The sequence below is a fragment of the Equus caballus genome, chromosome 12, assembly GCF_041296265.1.
Source record: "Equus caballus isolate H_3958 breed thoroughbred chromosome 12, TB-T2T, whole genome shotgun sequence".
NCBI lineage: Eukaryota > Metazoa > Chordata > Mammalia > Perissodactyla > Equidae > Equus > Equus caballus.
The window spans coordinates 16,877,667-16,898,555 of NC_091695.1; the positions used below are offsets into that span (position 1 = coordinate 16,877,667).

A 20,889-nucleotide genomic window follows, 5' to 3' on the forward strand; every position below is an offset into this window, starting at 1 on the left:
ATGCTTTAGCTGTTTAAAGGAAAAAGAAAAGAACAAGAGAATATGGGAAGGAAATTCCATGAAAAGATGCACCATTCATAAAATCACAAAAGGGTAGTACTAGAGAACCATTAAGGCAATTTACATATCCAAAGTGAATAGATCAAATTATGAAGGGAAAGTCACTGCCCTCAATTGTCTCAGTTTTCTCTGAAACCTCTTTCTTAGAGTCTTTGGATGGATAATCCACCCTTTCCTGGCCAATAAATGCTGAAGCACTTCAATATTGTGTCTCCAGCCCATACCTCCCCCTAATTTTCAAAGGTGTATTATCAACATCTCCAATTTTGGACATCTCCAATTGGATATCAATTTAGTTTTTATGAAACCAAATTTTTAATTTTCTACAAAAAACATCAATGCTCCTCATCTCATTAAATGCTACCACCTTCCATGTAATAATATAGGCAATAAATCTCAGTGTCCTTTCCTCCTTTACACTTTCATATTAATTTAGTGATACATTTAACAAGTCTTGTTTAGTCTACTTTCTAATATATGACAAATTTTATCATTTCCCAGCACTTATTTTCTTCCTGGCTCAATGAAATAGCCTCCTGCCCAGGCTTTCCACGTTGATTCTGCCCTCCAACAAATTCTCCCAAAGCAGCTGAAATGAACCTTGTAAAATCTTATTGTGATTGTATCACTCCACAGCTCAAAACTCATACAGTGGATTCCAAACACACTTTCACAATTTAATGTATCACCTGTAATATTTATAGTAACAAGAATTGTAATGCCTACTTCAAAGTTGAAGAAAGTGAGACTCAGAACTTCTAATTAATTTTCCCAAGGTCACAGATTTTTAAGTGAGAAAACTTGGTTTAGAATCTGTTCAATTTCTTTCAAAGTGATTTAATTTCTTAGAAAATGAAGACATTCACACAATCATGATTCCTGGTTCCCACTATCTGCTGTTAGTCTTACCTTGTGGTGGCTTGTTCACAATCTGAAGGAAGACTTTTTACGTCATTCACAGGGGCCCTAGAATTCTTCTTTCATCCACTCTGACGGTGGAGGACAAAAAGCTGCATTATAACTTGAAGATATACTTTCCTTCATATGGCTATCTGTCCATTTTCTTCATGGAGTCTTCTGATTATTTAGAAGATTCTTTTTATTTGCACTGTAGATTCTTTAATAGTAATTACATGGTGCACACAGAAAAACAAAAATTTTCATGTTAGGATAATTTATCAAAAAGGCAATAAATTCTATTTTGCATAAGAACTTAAAAACTAGCCCCTTCCCCAGGGAAATTTTTCTGGAGTAACTTCTTTCCTACTAACTTCAAAAGAGAAAAATACCATTCAATTGTTTAGCCCTTCTTATTCTATGGTGTTGGTATGGCCAACTATTTGACTTGAGACTTTAACAGATATTTTTGTGCTTTTTTTAATGTCATGCATTAAGCCCAACAAAGGACCTCCTGAAGATTTTATATCAGTTCTTAAAAGGATAGCATCTTCTTTCTGACAGGGGCAAAGACCACTGGATATTCTATCCCTTTGAACACATTTATCATTGAGTCCTGGAATTGGAATACATCCAGACTAATTCTTGCTTAATTAAATTCACTGGGATTTTCCACAGAATTTAAAATAACATCTATATGGAAAGATACTAGTAGGCCAAATCACATAATGAAGATTAAAACGATGTAGTATAGAAAAAAATAGCTTTAGAACCATTATAAGACTATTGCAAATCAAGAATAAAATATCAGCCAAGTCATTTTGTTCCAGTGAATATTAAGTTATCAAGTATTTCCCCACTTGCCTTGACAAGTTCTTAATTCCTTTTATTTAATGTTCAATTTATTCTGCTTTCAAGTTTGGTAACCTATGTTAAAAAGTTTTGTCACCAATATAGATGTAATAAGTGATTATTCATCAATTATTAATTATTTTTTTCAAAATTAAGACCACCTATTTTATGCCAGTGTCAACTTAAAAAGCAAATTTGCCTTTTTTACCCTTAAAATGAGTTTCTTTGGGAATAGAGAAAAGAATTGCAATTCAGGATGTGCATGCTATGGCAGGTCACAGGCAAATCCAGAAAACAAAGGAGGGGAGTTGCTTTTATAGATAAAAAGGGGGAGTAGGGAAGGGCTGTTCTAAATGCAAGTCCATTGGGGCAAAGTAACAGTTAGGGAGGCAATGACTTTTCATTGGCTGAGCTATAGCACTTTTTATTGGCTGGGCTGTTGCCAGTGGGGAATGAAAACTTTCCTTCAATAGTAAAGTAGTTTTACTTCCTGTTGAAGATGCAAGCTTAATCTCTTCCTGTTTGATGTAATTGATGATGTATTATAGACCATGAAATCTCCCTCTACAGGCCTTCCTGACTCCAATTTAGATAAGGTTTCTCTGGTTAACTTCCACACCAGGAACTGTGCTATGAGTGAGGACACAGCAATTAATAAAAAAGGGAAAAAAATCACGTAAAAGTTCCTTCCTTCTCAGACCTTATATTCTTGTAATAGAGTCAGTCAATAAATAAGGGTGCAGTTTAATAAAGTAAAGATAATTTTATTCAGTGCTTATAAGACAGCAAACATGGTACTGTGACAGAAGATAAGAGGGAGAATTCTACTACAGGTAAGATTATCAGAGGTCTTTTTTTAAAGGTGATGTTTAAGCCAAGACCCAAGTGATAGGAAGTTGCTACCATTGGAAGCACTGCTACATGTAGTAATACCAACTTAAATTAATTAATTAAGTAAAATATTTCACCTAAGAGATGACGTGATCTATATGTAGAAAACTAACACTTTCACAGGAATTTTTATTGCAGGACTATGTTGAAAAGGAGTGATGAGAGTGGTAACTCTTGTCTTGTTCCTGATTTTAGTGGGAAAGCTTTCAAACTTTCACTGTTGACTATAATGTTAATTGTGGATTTGTCCTATATAGCCTTTATTATGTTGAGGTACATTTCTTCTATATCCAATTTGTTGAGAGCTTTTTATCATAAAAAAGTTTTGAATTTCCACACTATCCATGAAAACCCAAAAGGAAAATTAAGGAGACAATTTCATTTACAACAGCATCAAAAAGATAAAATACTTAAGAAAAAACTCAACCAAGGGAGCAAAAATATGGCACACTGAAAACTACAAAATGTTGCTGAAAGATATTACAGAAGAGAAAAAATAAATGGAAAGACATTCATGGACTGGAAGATTTAATATTATTAACAGGTCAATATTACCTAAAGTGATCAATAGACTCAATGCAATTCCTATTAAATCCCGAAAGTGTGTTTTTCAGAAATAGACAAATCCATCCAAAAATTCATTTGGAATCTCAAGGGACACCCAATAGCCAAAACAATCTTGAAAAAGAAGAACAGAATTAGAAATCTCATACTTCCTGATTCTAAAACTACTATGAAGATATGTTAATTAAAACAGTGTGGTATTGGCATAAAGACAGGCATACAGACTAATGGAATAAAATACAGATCCTGGAAAGAAACATTTGTGTGTGTTTTCAAATGACTTTTGATGTGGGAGCCAAGAGCATTCAATGGGGAAAGACAACCTGTTCAAAAAAATGTGCTGTGAAAACTGGATATTTAAAAACAAAGGAATGAAACTGAACCCTTAACTTACGTGAAATGCAATAATTAACTCAAAATGGATCAAGGACCTAAAATATTAGCTAAAACTAGAAAAATTTTAGAAGAAAACATAAAAGAAAAGGATCATAATGTTGGATTTGGCAATAATTTCTTTGACACAAAATGCACAAGCCAGGAAAGAAGAAATAAATGAATTGTACTTCTTCACAATTAGGAAATTTTATGCATCAAATGGCACTATAACAGAATGAAAAGGCAACACACAGATTTGGAAAAATGATTTGCAAACAATAAATGATAAGGTATTAAAATGTAGAATATATGAAGAACTTTTGTGTCTCAACAACAAAAACAACATTGAAAATGAACAAAGGATTTGGATAGACATTCCTCAAAAGAAGATATATAAATGACCAGGAAAAACATGAAAAGATGAACAATGTTAATTTTTATTAGAGTAATGCAGATCAAAATTGTGATCATATACCATTTCACACCCATTAGGATAGCTATTATTTAAAAAAAAAAAAAGAAAATGACACATGCAGCAGATAATCTAGAGAAATTGAAATAATTGTGCACTGCTGATCGGAATGTAAAATGATGTATCTTCTATGGAAAATGTCATGGTACTTCCTCAAAACTTAAACAAAGAATTATCAAGTGATTCAGCAGTTCTACTTTTCGGTGTATTTCCAAAATAATGGAAAGCAGGGACTCAAACACCATGCTCTTTCTATACTCATTTTCATGGCAGTATTATTTACAATAGCAAGAAAGTAGAAGCAACCCAAGTGTCTACTGGTAGATAAATTTATAAACAAAATGAGGCATATGCCTATAATGGAATATTATTCAGCCTTGAAAAGGAAAGAAATCCTAATACATACTAAAACATAGATTAACATACAATACATTACCTTAAGTGAAGTAGGGCAGTCACAAAAGGACGAAGATTGTATTATTGCACTTACATCAGGTTCTTAGTCAAATTCATAGACAGAAAGCAGAATGTGGGTTGTCTGGAGCTCAGGAGAGGGGAAAGGTGATTACTGTTACACAGTTGTGGAGTTTCAGTTTGGGAAAATGAAAAAGTTCCAGAGAAAAATGGTGATGACATTGGCATAACAATGTGAATTAATTTAATATCACTGAACAGTATACTTAAAAATGGTTAAAATTGTAAATATTGTTAAATATATTGTAGCAATTTAAAAACTAAATTTGAAAACTAAAGTGACTTCATTAATAGCTCATAATGTGAACTTAAATTATGGCACAATAGCTCCAAGTGTATGCAAAGATCATTTGGTGCAAATACACCTGATTACTTTGTTTAAAAGCTAGATAAATCAGTCCAACAACAAAACTACTAAATTAAAATCTGTGTTGCTGTGTCCTGAGACTCTGCATTTTACAAGACTGTTAACTAATTTCGATAGTATATTAAAGTTTGACAACCATTTGGGCAAAACATAAATCTAAATCGATAATTTTCTAATGATAAATAATTTTCTGCCTGGACTGTTCCTCAGAGTGCCTATAGGTCAACATGAACATACTTTTGACAAATAGTGTTCAGTTTGCCCTCAACCACAGAAATTATATTCTTTTTTCTTCTCTATTTAAAGGATAAAGTCATTTTATATTGTTATGATTATTTCTCAAAGTCATTTTTTTACTCTAGAAATTACTTATACCTTTTTACCTCTAAATTTCTGAGTGTGTAGATTTAAGTTTGACAAGGAAGTTATCATAGTATAAAACACAGCCATTGCTTTATCAATGAAGAAGGCAGTGATTGGGTGCAAATATATTGATACTCAGGTCACAAAATCTAGGATGACCACAATGATGTGAGAAACACCCGTGGAGAGGACAATGCATCTCCCTTCCAAGCTACGTGTCCTCGGGGAGCTCAAGATGACCACACAGGAGATCATCAAGAGGAAAAAAATTAATAGGCAGATGAAATTAATGATGGACGCAACAAAGAGACCAAGGGTATGTGTGTCCATGCAGAGACTTCAACAAAAGATTTAAATCACACATGAATGGTCTATGACATTGGAGCCACAGATGAGCAGTCAGACTGTGAAGAGGATCTGAATGGTTGCAAGGGGATTCAGCATGGGGGTTTTGACTGTACTCATGCCACTCAAAAACAGAAGACACATCCCTGTAACTCATGATGATTTCCTAGTACAGGGGTTTGCAGATGGACACATAGTTGTCATTGGCAACCACCAGGAGAAGAATGATCTCAGCAGCACCAAAAGATGCTGAGCAAAGACTTGAGTCATGCGCTTCCTGAAAGAGATGGTTTTCCTTACAGCAAACGTGTCAGTTAACATTTTAGAGCTCATGGATAAAGAACAGTAGGTATCTCTAAGGGATAAGTAACACAGGCAAGAGACGGAAGCACTACCCAAGAGTATAAAAGATAACTTGTTAAATGAAAAGATCTGTACTGTTCTTGGATAACAGTTGTCAATGCTCTAAAGATGTAACTCTTTCTAAATTAATCTTCTTAAATGGAATCTTATTGAAAATAATAACTGCATTTTGTTTTGTGACTGAACTATCTTAAACTTATTTTAACTTAATTGTAAACTTATTTTAATTTTAAACATATTTATTTTATTTAAATTTAACCATATTATTTTATTTTAAACAATTTTGAAACATACATAGGCAAGAATAGGCATAATTCTGGAAAGAATAGTAATGAGGGACTGCTAGTCCTATCACATATCAAAATGTTATATATGAATTCATTGTCTCGTTGTTTCATTGTTTCAATTAGTACATGAATAAGGAGATCAACAAAATGAGTAGAGTCCTGAATTGGATCCAAATACATATGGGGTTTTAAAATAGAATAGGCAAGATTTCAAATCAATGGCAAAGTTAATTGTGGAACTAGAAAAAAATGACTAAAATTTAGAAAACAAAATTCAATCCTTACTTAACTCCTATATTAAAATAAATTCCATATGAATCAAAAGGTTTTATATAAGATAGCACAAAAATTCTTTAAAAATTAAATTCTAAAAGTAGATGAGGAGTATTTTGGTAAGAGTGAAGTGGGGAAAATCTTTTTAAGCAAGATATGAAAACCAAAAATTAAATAAATACAAAATGTAAAGAAAAAATGTTTACATATAGAAGTTTTCGATATAGTATAAAAAAGTTAAAAACATAACATAACTAGAAAAATAGTAATTACATATATGATAGTAAGGGGATCATTACGAATAAAAATCAGTATAGATGAGCCAGCCCTCATAGCCAGGTTCACTTCCCATTTGTGGAACCATACCACCTGTCTGTCAGTTGCCACACTGTGGCAGTGGTTCACAAAGAGGAACTAGAAAGACTTAAAACTAGCATATACAACCATGTACTGAGGCTTTGGGGAGGAAGAAAAAAAACGGGGAAGATTGGCAAGAGATGTTAGTTTAGGGTTAATGTTTCGCTGAAAAAAAAATAGCAATACGGAAAAGATCAACAATGGAATGAAACAGATAAAAGACATTAATAGATCATTTAGAGAAAAGGAAACACAAATCATATGAAACATGTGAAAGATGCTCAAACTCAATTATATCAACAAGATTTTGATGACAGTATAAAAAAATAAAATAACTTTAATCAGATTGTCATATGCCATAAATATTTATCAGGAACTGGCTGTTAAGAATGTGGACAGAAATATTGTCACAGATGGTGGGCAGGAATGCAGCTGTCAGTACAACCTCAAGGATGGCAGTTTGGCAATAACTATGAATAGCAACATTTTATATAAATGTGCTATCTAATTATTGATTCAAATATGTATATAACAGTTTCACTTCTAGGAACTCATACTTGCACATATTCAAAAACGTATATTTATTGCAAAATCATTTATCATAGAAAAAGATAAGGACCAACATGAAGAGGAATGAATACATTAATTTTAGTACATATTTATAAGGCAGGATGATACAGTATGAGGAAAACTAAGAGTTAGATCTATATGGACTGCTATGGAAATATCTTCAAGATGGTGCATAGTAAAAGCATACATTTACATACACAGGAAATATATAAATATGTTTAAATACATTTGCATTTGCGAAGATTATTACATGATGAAACTTAAGAAACGGTTTAAGTGACTGCCTCTGGGGAAGAGGACTGTAGACTATAGAGATAAATAAGAAGTTTTTTCTATACTTTATCCCATTTTGTATGGTTTTTACTTTTACCATTTGTTATCTATTACACTGCAATTTTTCTTTAAAAAGTAGGTGTTACAATAAAAATTTGATGTGTAGTGTCACTATATTTCTTAGAGAAGAAAATCTGTACAGCATAAAATATTTTAAATACTGTAAAAAACTAACTTAAATGACAAGAATCTAAATAAAAATACTACTAAGTCTCAGAAAAAAGTAAAAAAAGATTAATGCATAAACTGATTAAAATTACTATAACTACATAAAATGTTCCTCACTGACTCATTACATATTAGTGACTCCTTGCTATACAGGCATTACATCTTTCTAGGTGAAGTGATTTACAAGACAGTATAGACCTTACGTTCTAGCAGGGAGAAAAATTTTTATTATTAAAATCACTTAGTTCACGTTTTAATGATAATTATGATAAATTATTTGAAGAAAGAAAAGTCAGCATTAGGTTTAAGAAGACTTCTGCCATCCAAGGAAATGGACGCTAATGTCAAAAGACTCTCTTCATTGTGGATTGATGTGCTTATTTACTAAAAGATATGACATTTCTTCTCCTGAGCTTTTTCATAGCATTTGTCATCTCTGAATTTCTCAGAATACAAATTAACGGGTTCAGCATGGGAGTTTTGACTGTATAAAACACACTCAATGATTTTTCAATAGGGAAGGTCTTAGCAGGTCTCACATACATGAAAATACAAATAAGAAAGAAGAAGACAACCACAGTGATGTGGGAACCACAGGTCTGGAGGGCTTTCTGACTACCTTCCTGGGTAGGGTTCTTTAGAGAGTGAAAGATGACACCATAAGAGATGAGTAAGAGCAAAAGCACAACAGTGCAGATCAGTCCTCCATTGGCCACCACTAAGATGCCATGACATAGGTGTCAGTAGAGATCAGTTTCCATAAGGGTACATGTCACAGATAAAGTGATCAATGACATTGGAGCTACAGAATGGGAGCCCATAAGTAGTTACTGAGTGCAGAAAACCCCCATCACAGGACACTATGGGTAACACAACACACACCCATTGCCTCCTGATAACCAAGTAATGCAAAGGCTTACAGACGGACACATAATGGTCATAGGCCATCACGAACAGAAGATCCCTGATCCACCAGAAAAGTGCTTTGTAAAGAGCTAAGTCATAGAAGATTGGAAGGATATGGCATTTTCCCCAAAGAACAAGTTTGAAATAAGTTTGGGAGAAAGGGCTGAGGAATAAATGACATCCATAAACGATAAGCTAGTAAGCAAAAAGTACATTGGTTCCCAGTGTCTTACTGGGAATTACAGTCACAACAATGAACATGTTGTCCACCATGGTCAATGTATAGCAGAGGAAGAACATAACAAAAAAGACTTTCTGCTCCTTTGGATTCTGTGTGAGGCCCAAGAACACAAAGTAAATCATACTGTTCCTTGCTTCCATCTAGTCTTTATAGATGCTGACTTCAGATATTAGAAGCAGTTTACCTATAAAACAAGGAAAAGTATCTTAAACATATTATAAGCTTAATCTTTATTTATTTATTCATTCAATCAAAAATGCCTGTGGGGCATCTGTGTCAAAATAGAGAGTGGGATTATCAAGTGGATTAAGATATGATTCCCTACTCAGTGATTTAATATATAATCATAGGATCGGACAATAAAAGATCAATGTAATAAGCATCATATATTCTTGTGCTGTGGAACATTTAAATCAAACTAAGAACTGAGAATTTATCTCAAAGGAAGCAATACTTCAGCTGAGCATTAAAGGTGACATGAAAGAACAAGAGAGGATCAGAAAGGAATTCCATAAAAAGATGCACCATGGATGAAGTCACAAAACTGTGACTCACTTTAGAGAATTTACATATTCAGAGTCCATAGAACAAATTATGAATGGAAGGCTATAAACCAAAGGTCACTGCATTAGTTGGTAGGGCTGCCACTTTAGAACAATGATCACCTTTCCTCCAGTTTCCAATAGCATGTTCCTTATTTTCATTTGAGACCCCAACCAGAAGCACCTTCACATTTATATTTCTTGCAGCATTTGTTTATGATGATACACGTATCTTCTATGATGATAGAGGCCTTCTATCTGCCTACAGTGCTTCTCATTCCTTTCTGAGCTCTCATCAGAATCATCATTCGATATCCATATTTCTACCAACAATCTCTTCAAGGTAGTCTAGGCTTTTTCTAACAGTCAGCCCTAAACTCTTCCAGCATCTACGTCACCCAATCCCAAAGCCATGTCCACATTTTATGACATTTATTACAGCACTCACCCCACCTCTCAGTATCAAAAGCTGTATTAGTTTGCTAGAGTTGCCATAAGTATTTAGCACAAACTGGGTGGCTTAAAGAACAGAAATTTGTCATATCACAGTTCTGAAATTAAAAATCTAGATGCTCACCGTGTTGATTCTTTCTGAAGACTGTGAGGGAAGGAGCTGCTGCCTGTAGGTGACTGTATTTATGCTCACATTGTGTTCTCACTCTAAGCATGTCAGCATCTTTTAATAAGAACACAAGTCACTTTGGATTAGTGTTCCCCTAATGATCTTATTTTAATGTGATTACTTCTGTAAACAACCTACCCCCAAATAAGATCACATTCTGACATACTGAAGGTTATAACTTCAACATATGAATTTTGGGAGGATAAAATGGAACCATAATTGTGTCACCTGATGTAGCATATGACCCATAACAGTCACTATCCCAGATATTCTACCAACTCACTGAAGCCTCCTTCTTAGTGTCTTTACTTGCATCTTCCTCTTTTTTCTGAACTACAAATGCTAAAGCACTCTAAAGTTGTGTGCCTTCTGCCCCCTCTCTCCCGTAATTTCAACTACCTAATTGACATCTCTATTTGATGTCAATTCCGTGTTTTTTAAAACTAAATATTCAATTTTCCACAAATATTCAATCTTCCCTCTTAGGTATTCCCTATATAGTTAAATGGTACCACTTTACATGTTACTGTTCAGACCAAATATCTGACAGTGTCCTTCACTCTTTTATTCCTCTTACATTACTTAATGATACTTTTTGTTGACTCCCCATTTTAAGTATACTGCAAAATTGATCATTACCATTACACTCATTACCTCTCTGGTCTACTGCAGTAGCCTCCTGCAAGGTTTCTTTTCTTTAATTTTGGCCTCGAATAATCTGTTTTCCTGAAGCAGCCCAAATGATCTTATCACTACCCTGATCAAATCCCTACGGTGGATTCCTATCACATACTCAATAAAATCCAATCTCTCTACCTCGGTCTCCAAGACCCCAGATGACTTGGAAGGAGACTGCTTCCCCAAATTTGCATCTTACGATTCTCTATGTTCATTCTGCTCAAGACTTTACACTCTTCCTCAAATATCCAAAATGCATGTCCATCTCCTTAGTCCCATCTACTTTTCGTAGATGCTAATTTCAGATATCAGAAACAGTTTACCTCTAAAATAATGGGAAATATCATATAAAGGTGCACTGTAAATTTAATCTTTACATATTTATTCAACTGACAAATGTTTATAGAATACTTGCACCCTGTCCTGCCTTTCAGATAAGGTAGACTCCAAGCATCACAGTGTCCACTTACTCATTGAGAATCAAGGTCTAAGTCAGGGGTCATATCATCAGAAGACAGAAATTGTGGTGGTGACTGGGGAATCACCATTTCACCATCAGTCTCCTACTTTTCCAGTAAGTACACCTCTTGAAATTATAAGATGCTTCTGACCTCATTTTAAATTTAAATCTACTCATGACAAGTATAAAAATCCTGAGCAGTAACTTTCTAAATTTGTTCTACTTTTTTCCCAATGATACTGAGCTTCTCTTCAGGAAGTCTCCATTTGGCTAGTTGACTATTACATTTGATTATAAATTTCTCTCTCTTGCTAAAGAAACTTAATTTACATGCCCTGAAAACCAAAGAGTCTTATTGTGCTGGGTTTTTAAAATAAACCATATGATTGAAATTCATGCAAAAAGTTATATTTTACTCAAAGTGTGTATATCATGCATGTTTCAGAATATATATGCATATGCATACATATATATCATTCTAATTATTTTATCATATTTAACCTTTACAGTAACATGTATTGTTATCCCAATTTTATAGGTGAAAAACTGTCAGAATATAGAGTTAATTTTTCCAAAGTTAAATATTTTTAAATGACCAAATTTGAATTGGAATCTACATTGACCAACCTCAAAGTCCCTATTTAGCCAGGAAGCTTTTTAATTTTTCAATTCTTATAAACTCCAGTGATATAATTTCCTACACAATAAAGAAATTCACAAAACTGCAAAGCCAGGTTTCCACCATGAACTATTAAAGTCCTACATTTTGAAACTTGTTCACAATTCGAAGGAGGACTCAACTTCACTCACATGGAGCTGGAAATTGCTTTCCATTCATTCTTATTACAGAGGTCAAAGGCTGCATTATTCCTTGAAAATATATTTGATATCCTATGGGTTTGTCCATCCATTTTCCTCATGGAGTCTTCTAAATACTTCAGAAAATTCTAACTTGCATTCTAGTTCTATTTCAAAGGAATTCCATGGTGAAAATAGAAAAATAAAAATGTTCTATGTTAGGATAATTTAACTAATATGCAAATAAATTGCATGTCTACACAAAAAAGATAGCAACTAGCCATTTTTACCAAGAAAAAAATTTTAAGTAACTTCTTTTCTAGTGACATCAGTAAAGAATAACTACCACTCAGATGTTCAGTCCATCTCACTCTAGTCGGTTCATATGGCTAAAGAATTGGACTCGAGATTTGGAGAGGGCATTGTGCGCCTTTTCATCTCATGCTGTAAGCCTAATAAAGCATCACCTGAGGCAACTGTAGCAGTTCTTCAGAGGGTAACATTTTCTGCCAAATAGGGGAAAATATCACTGAAGATTGTATACCTTCTAACTACGTTAACCATAGAGTCCTGCATTTGGAAGGTGTGAAGACTGACTGTTGCTTAAGTAAACCCACTGGGATTTTCTAGAAAATTTTAAAAGGGCAACTGTATTAAAAAAACAAAACAAAACAAAAACAAGGGCCAGACCATGGCCCAGTGGTTAAGTTTGTGGGCTCCACTTCAGCAGGCTGGGGTTTGCCAATTTGGATCCTGGGTATGGACGGAGTACCACTCATCAAGCCATGCTGAGGAGGTGTCCCACATACAGGAAATAGAAGAACCTACAACTAGGATATATGCTATGTACTGGGGGGCTTTGGGAGAAAAATTAAAATCAGAGGGAGATTGGCAATAGATGATTGGCAATAGATGTTAGCTCAAGGCCAATCTTCAAAAAAGAGCTTCCAAAAAAATTTTTTGAAAATAAACAGTGAAGGCACTGCATTAGTTCTCAAATATGAAAAAAAAGACCTGTTAGACCAATCACATAATTAGGGTAAGGAAGATGTAACAAGGAGAAAAAATAGCCTCAGAATCATTATGGAACTATTGCTAGTCAAGAATAAAATATTGGTTCAGTCATTTTGTTCCAATGAAGACAAATTTGTCCCTTGTTTCCCCACCTTGTTGTAGCAAGATTTTCTTTCCTTTTATCTAATACTCATTTTTTTCTGCCTATAAACGTGGGATTGTGTATATCAAAATTTACTCTCCAATTTAGGTGTAACAACTTTAGAGTAATTATAACCTGTGATCATTGTTAATAAGACACCAAACAGGGTACTTGGTAATAAAAAAGGAGAAGACACCATGTTGGATAATGCAATCAGAGAAGACTCTTTAAAAGGTGATACTTAAGCTGAATTCCAAATGATGAGAAGTCATTACTGTGGGAAGCACTGTTGTATGCACTAAGATCCAACATTGAAAAGAACTTGGCAAGGTCAAGAAAATGAAATATCATTGTTTTTAAAGGGGAATAGGAAATGGACAGGATAGTACAAACTGAGGTTGAAGAAATGGACGGGAACCAAATCCTGCTGGGAAGTACAGATTTGGTAAGGAATTTGGTTTGCATTTACAGTCAGTTTCTCTCTGTGTCTTTACATGGTGCAATGGCAGAATCTCTTTTAAAATGAGTTAGAGGGACTTCCAGTTTCTGGCCCAGCATATCAGGAGCTTTGAAGTCACAGCTTCATCCTGAGAATTAGAAAGCTGAATGAAGTGAAAAATCAACAAATCTTACATCTGTCAGGGGTGTGAGGTCACAAGACAGACCACTGGCCCCCAAAATGGAGAGTGACATTCAGGTAGCTACAGAGAATCGCAAATTACCCAAAAGCAGAAACCACAGCAGCAATCAATGCTGGGGTAGGAAATCTGAGCTGTAATTGATGAACCGCTGGAGGCTCAAAACAGACAAGGCAGAAAGATACAAACTCCAAGTCAACTAAGTCATGAGGGGCCCTGACGTTTTGTAAGTTTTACCTCCAGATAATCTACCAGGTTCTCACAGTGAATATTGGGGAAAATACCATCCATCAGCAAGAGAAGGGAACCATTTAAAAATACACCAGAGCATTCTGTTGTTAACAAAGCCTGCCATCAGGAGAAACTATTTTACCAGAGCCTACCAAGCTGGAGTCTTTTCAGAAGGCTCTGGGGGAACGGAAATGCACAACTCCAGCCCCCACCAGCCATCCTATCCCACCTAAGATGGGGAGGACTGAGAAGCACAGGTGAAGTTCACACTCCAGAATTCTATGAGACATTTAAGGTATTGTCCACAATCTTTTCTAGAAAATAGCAACACAGTGAATACTCCTTAACTCATTCTATGTGGTCAGCATTACCCTAATACTAAAATCAGGCAACACATCACAAGAAAAGAAAACTATGGAGCAATATCTCTAAGGAACATAGGTGCAAAAAACCTCTACAAAGTATTAGCAATAGAATCCAACAATGTATAAAAAGAATTACACATCTCAACCAACCATAATGAAATATCATGTCACATCCACTAGGAATGCTATGTGAACAAAACAACAGATAACAAGTGGTGCCAAGGATGTAGAAAAATTGGAAGCCTTGAACACTGTTGATGAGAATGTAAATTGGTGCAGTCACTATGGAAAACAGTATGTAGGTCCCTAAAAAAATAGAAATGGCCATATGATCCAGTAATCCCACTTCTGGGTATATATCCAGAGGAATTGAAATCAAGATTTTGAAGATATATCTGCATTCCCATGTTCATTGTGGCATTATTCACAATAGCCAAGAAATGGAAGCAACCTAAAAGTCAATCAACAAATGAATGGATAAAGAAAATGACATATATACATCCTATGAAATACTATTTATTCAGCCTTTAAAAGAAGGAAATCCTGACATTTGCAACAACATTGATAATCCTTGAGAGAAGCATGCTAAGTGAAATAAGCCAGACACAAAAAAATACTACATGATACCACTTATATGATGAATCTGAAATAGTCAAACTCATAGAAGCAGAGAGTGGAATGTTGATTCCCAGCAGCTGGCCAGGAAGATGGGGAAATTAGGAGGTTTTATTCAAAGGGTGCAAAGTTTTGGTTATCCAAGACTGATCAGCCCTAGAAACCTACTTTATAGTACATTGTCTACAGTTAGCAATATTGTTTTGTACACCTTGAAATTTTCTAAGGAAGTGGGTCTTACTTTAAGCATTCATATCACAAAAAATAATAACAATAAAGATGGCAGGAGGAAACTTTTGGAGGTGTTGGATAGGTTTATGGCATAGATTGTGGTGATGTTTTCATGGATGTGTACTTATCTCCAAATTCATCAAGTTGTAGACATTAAATATGTACAGCCTTTTGTTTGTCAATCATACCCCAATAAAGTGGTTTAAAAACACCTAAAAACTCAGTTTAAAAAAATGGGCAAAACCTAAGCAGATGCCTCACAATGAAGTTATAAAGATAGCAAGTGAACACATTAAAACATGTTCAATGTCATATATAGTTATGAAAATGCAAATTAAAACAACAGGGAGATACTACTGCATGCTTATTAGAATGACCAAAATTCAAAACACTGACAACATTAACTGCTGGTGAGGATGTGAGCAATAAGGACCCTCATTCGCTTCTGGTGGGAATGGAAAATGGTATGGCCACTTTGAAAGACAGTTTGGAAATTTCTTACAAAACCAGATACACTCCTATCATACAACCCAGCAATCACACTTATTGGGATTTACCCAAATGAACTGAAAAGTTATGTCCAAGCAAAACATTCACATTGATGTTTATAGCAGTTTTATGTATAATTGCTAAAACAAACAATCAACGTCTTCTTTAATAAGAGAATGGATAAACACCAGACAATGAAATACTACTCAGCACTAAAAATAAATGAGCTGTCAAGCTATGAAAGATATGGAGGACACTTAAATGCATATTACTAAGTAAAAGAAGTGAAACTGAGAGGCCAGATGCTGCATAATTCCAAAAATATGACATTTTGGGAGACAGTGAAAACATCAGGAGTTGGGAGGATGAGAGGGATGAATAGGCAGAGTACACAGGATTTCTAGGGCGGTGACATTATTCTGTATGCTACTACAACAGTGGATTCATGTTATTATTCATGCATCCAAGCTCTTAGAAGATACAACATCAAGAGTGAACCCTAGTGTAAACTATGGACTTTGGGCAATAATGATGTGTCGATGTAAGTTCACCAACTGTAACAAATGTATCATCATGGTGTGTGATGTCAAGAGTAGGAAACGAGATATATGGGAACTCTGTAGACTTTCTGCTCAGTTTTGCTGTGAACTTAGAACTACTTTAAAAATTAAAGTTTTCAATGACAAGTGAACAGGAAAAGGAAGTACACAACTGCATATGCATAAGCTAGATGACCCAGAAGCCTGTCTTTGGAGCCCAGGGTCAGGCAGAAAGAAATATGAGGCAAGATGGAATGAGCTGGCTTGAAACTTTAAAGACAAACTCTGATCTGACCTATTTGACCATAGCTGTGCATTTCAAACAGGATTCCAAATATGTTGGAGAAAGGTGACCAGGGTTAGGCTTCTTACAATTGTCTAACATTGAAGAAGTTATTTTAAACACCGCTAAGCATCAAGGTTTGTTTGTTTGATTTTCAGTAAAAAGAAATGAATAATACCCACTCTAGAAGCTATAATGATTGAAAAACATAATGCATGGAAAATGCTTAACAAAATGCCTGAAACACAGTAGGGTACCGTCATTTTTTTTTAAGGTGAGACTCAGTAAAGTAAGACAACAATTTGTTTTTAACTAAGGAAAGCTTCTATCTAATGAACATCTCACAATTAAGGTAGAAGAGCTACTTGAGAAGTGCTACCAAATCATAGGCTAGACTACACTAGTTCCAGCAGGTTAAAGACTGTTCTAAGTCCTTTCTATTTCTACTTCAGGACTAACCACAATTACTACACAGCAGGTATTCAGTAAAAATAAGTGAGTATATGAATAACTCTCTATGGTGTCAATAAATTTCCTGCTCTCCAGCTTCCTCAGTCCTTTAGTTCTGCTAGTCTTCATACGTGTAAGGTAGAAACAGGGACACGCTTAATTTTTCTAGGAATAAACAATTATCTATGGGATAAATGAAATCCGTTTTATAAGATCATATCCCCAATGGTAGTGAACACCTGGAGTGTATGGCTGCCCCCTAAATCTCTTAAAAATGTCCTGCACCTGTTGTTAGTTTCCAAAGTATGAACCCACTTTGCCAACATAAAATCCAAAGAACTACATTTCCCTGTGCTCCTGCCGCTTGGGTGCAGATATGTGACTTGAGTTCTGCCAACCAGGAGCATCTGAGCAAACTTCAAATGGAAATAAGTTATCTGATGCTAAGTAGTTCTGAGAGCCAGAAGGGTTCTGAGGTCAGGGAAGTGGTGTCACCTTTGCAATTTAGCCAGCAGCAGCATGATCTTGGTGTCAGCAGGACAATACTTCCTTTAGAATCCCTGTATTGTCCAGGTGTGCTTCTGAAATGTATTAATTGTAGCTGAACCTAGAATCTGTGACCCAAGTCCTGCCAAAGAGTCTTTAAGCTATTTTATTGCATATCCTAAGTCTCTTCTACTTAAACTAGATAGACATTATTCTCCGTCTTCAGACAAGTAACTTCACATATGCCAAACAGACGTAAAATTCCCCATTTCAATTTATCACCAAGAAAGGAATGTCATCAATCTCAGAAGCATTCTAGTTAACAAATGTCCTTTTTTACAAAAGCAAATATTTTTAAGAAGGTTAGAAAGAGACAATAGTCATTCATTCCATAATTATTGATTAAGTATTTATTTGAGGCCAAGCTTTCTTCTAAACTGGACATGTGATATTGAACAAAACATACACCCTATACCACTTCTGAAAAAATATCTCCCTGTATTTTAAGTCTTTACATATTCTGCTTGCTATGTTGGTCTCACTTTCATAATAAAATTTTACCCTCACACAAGTCTTGTCAAGGAAATCAGACCCACAATTGGAACATCACTAAGTCCTTAGAGGTACGGGGTCAATGTAGATCAGAGAACAAGAGAGAGAAATTCAGAAATGCCAAGGAGATTGGAGACCATTCCAGGCACAGAAATTCCCACAAGGCCAGTCAGCTCTCATGTTCTCAGCAGGCACAGTGAAATCATGCATAATACTTTCTAAAGTTCAAAAAAACAATTAGCTTAATATTCTAGGCCATGTAAGTAGTTCTACTACAATTTTAAAATTTCCAGTAATAAAAAGTGTTCATATTAAGTAACATTTCCAAGCATTTGATTGTCTAAGAGCTTATATAGATTGCATATTTGACCTTGAAAATATCTCCATCATTCCCCAATAACTGTAGCTTAAAGAGGTAATGTTTTGCCAAAGTTCACACTATAAAAGGCAAAGTTAAGATTTGAACTCAGGACTGTCTAACTCAAATGCTGTGCTCTCAAGCATTATAATGTATTAAATCTTTTCACTTGTTCCTCAAAAATGTACATAAAACATATGATACATAAAAATCTTCATAAAACAAAGCTCTCAATATGAATGACTAGTTTACAATACAATTACAATAACCATGAGTGTTAGTGCAAATAATATAGCAAAAATAGATGGTAGATCTTTCCTTTTGGAGGAAGAAAGATAAAAACAGAATCAGATAAAATGTGCCAGAAGATTACAAAGTACAGAAAGAGAAATTGGAGAATACCCAAAATTCCTTTTTTCCAAGAATGCTTTATTTTTCTCTTGCAATTGCCTAGGTAACAAGGTTGCATTGTAAGAACTAAGATGTTTCGAGAATTTCATTATCCTCCCAGCTTCTGCTGTGAAGAATTCTTCCCAGAAAATGCCTTAATAAAATAACTCTATTGATAGGCTCAGGATGTGAATGTAATCTATAGGACTCTTGGTCAAACTGCCTGCAAAGATCACCTACTTCAAAAACATCAAGATAATTGTTTAAAAAGCTAAATCTATCAATCAGCAGCTTCGCTAAATCAGAATCTCTAGAGCTTTGTCCTGGGAATCCATGTTTTCACAAGAAATCAAAGAGATTCTGACAGCAACGCAAAGTTTGACAAACAATTGGGTAACACAAAAATGTTAACGGGATATTTTATATTGATGATTTCCTGTCAAGGCCTGTCCTCAGAGTGCCTATCCACAAAAATCAACATAATTTTGACAAATTTGGTCCAGAATGATAGAAATTAGCTTTTTTTAACTCTTCATCATTTAAGGGATAAAGTTATTTTATGTTGTCATGTATATTTTTCTGTTAAAGTCACCTTGTGACTCTGAAGATTCTTCACAGAATTTTCCACTTCTGCACTCCTGAGGTGTAGATTAAAGGATTTAACATGGGAGTTATCATAGTACAAAACACAGCCACAACTTGATGGAAAGTGTGGTCACTGGAGGAAGATACACAAACCTGCAGGACACAAAGTGTAAAATAACCACAGTGGTGTGAGAGACACTGGTGGAGAGGGCTTTGCACCTACCATCCAAACTGTGACAATTCAAAGGGTATATGATGACCATATTGGAGACCAGTAGGAGGAGAAAGTTTAATGAGCAGATGAACCCTCTCTGGGCAGCAATGAAGAGACCAAAGGTATGAGTTTCCAAGAAGATGAATTTCAGCAGTGTTCCTGTCACTCATGATCAATGACATTGGGACCGCAAAAAGGCAGTCAGACTCTGAAAAGAATCCGAATTATTGAATGAATAGAACCTCCATCCTAGGCCACTCCCGTGAGATGGCCACAACTATACAATCTGCTCATGATGGTCTGTGTTACAGAATGTCCCTAAGCTGTCATAGGCCATCCCCATCAGCAGAATGACCTCAGCAGCATCAAAAGATGCTCAGCAAATACTTAAGTCATACACTTCCTGAAAGTGGCAGTTTTTCTGACAGCAAAAGTGTTAGCTAGCATTTTATGGGTCAGGGAAGAAGAAGAGTAGCCACCTATAAAGAATAAGTAACAGAAAGAAAAAATAAAGTACTACTAGGGAGCATAAAAAAGACGTAACTAAATGTAAACATTTACCCTCCTCATGGATAAGAACCCTCAAAATTCTAAAGATATACAATCTTGCTAAATTAATCTTCCTAAATCAAAACACATTGAAAATAGCAACTTTGTTGTGACCTTCCTAGCTTATCATAAGTTTAATTCCATAACATAAGTATGCAGGAATGGACATAATTCTGAAAAAGGAGATTAATGAGGGAGTCCTAGGCTTATTGCATATCACAACGTATTATAGAAGAAATGCAATTATTTCTTGTATTAAATGGCACATGCCAGCAGAGATCAATGGAAAATAATAGACTCCTGAATTGCATCCAAATATATATAGGACTTTAGAAACAATGAAATTGGGATTTCAACTCAGTGGTGAAAATATAATTATGCAACTACAAAATAATTCACTGACAAAACAATAGAACTTAATCCTATTTAACTGATGATATCAAAATAAACATCAAATAGATCAAAAATTTCATATAAAATATAAAACCACAAAAATGCTA

At 34.9% G+C, this 20,889-nt stretch overlaps 1 protein-coding gene and 1 pseudogene across 1 annotated transcript in view; both read right to left on the bottom strand.

Annotated features, from left to right (window-relative positions):
- The window catches only part of OR4A47L (olfactory receptor family 4 subfamily A member 47L), a 95,281-nt gene that overhangs the window by 1,398 nt on the left and 72,994 nt on the right, over positions 1 to 20,889 (bottom strand). Inside the window, exon 2 of the mRNA XM_070228564.1 lies at positions 970 to 1,177. The gene's annotated coding sequence lies outside the window, so the exon portion shown is untranslated. The remainder of the gene's footprint in view (positions 1 to 969; positions 1,178 to 20,889) is intronic.
- On the bottom strand, positions 8,389 to 9,298 carry OR4A153P (olfactory receptor family 4 subfamily A member 153, pseudogene; annotated as a pseudogene).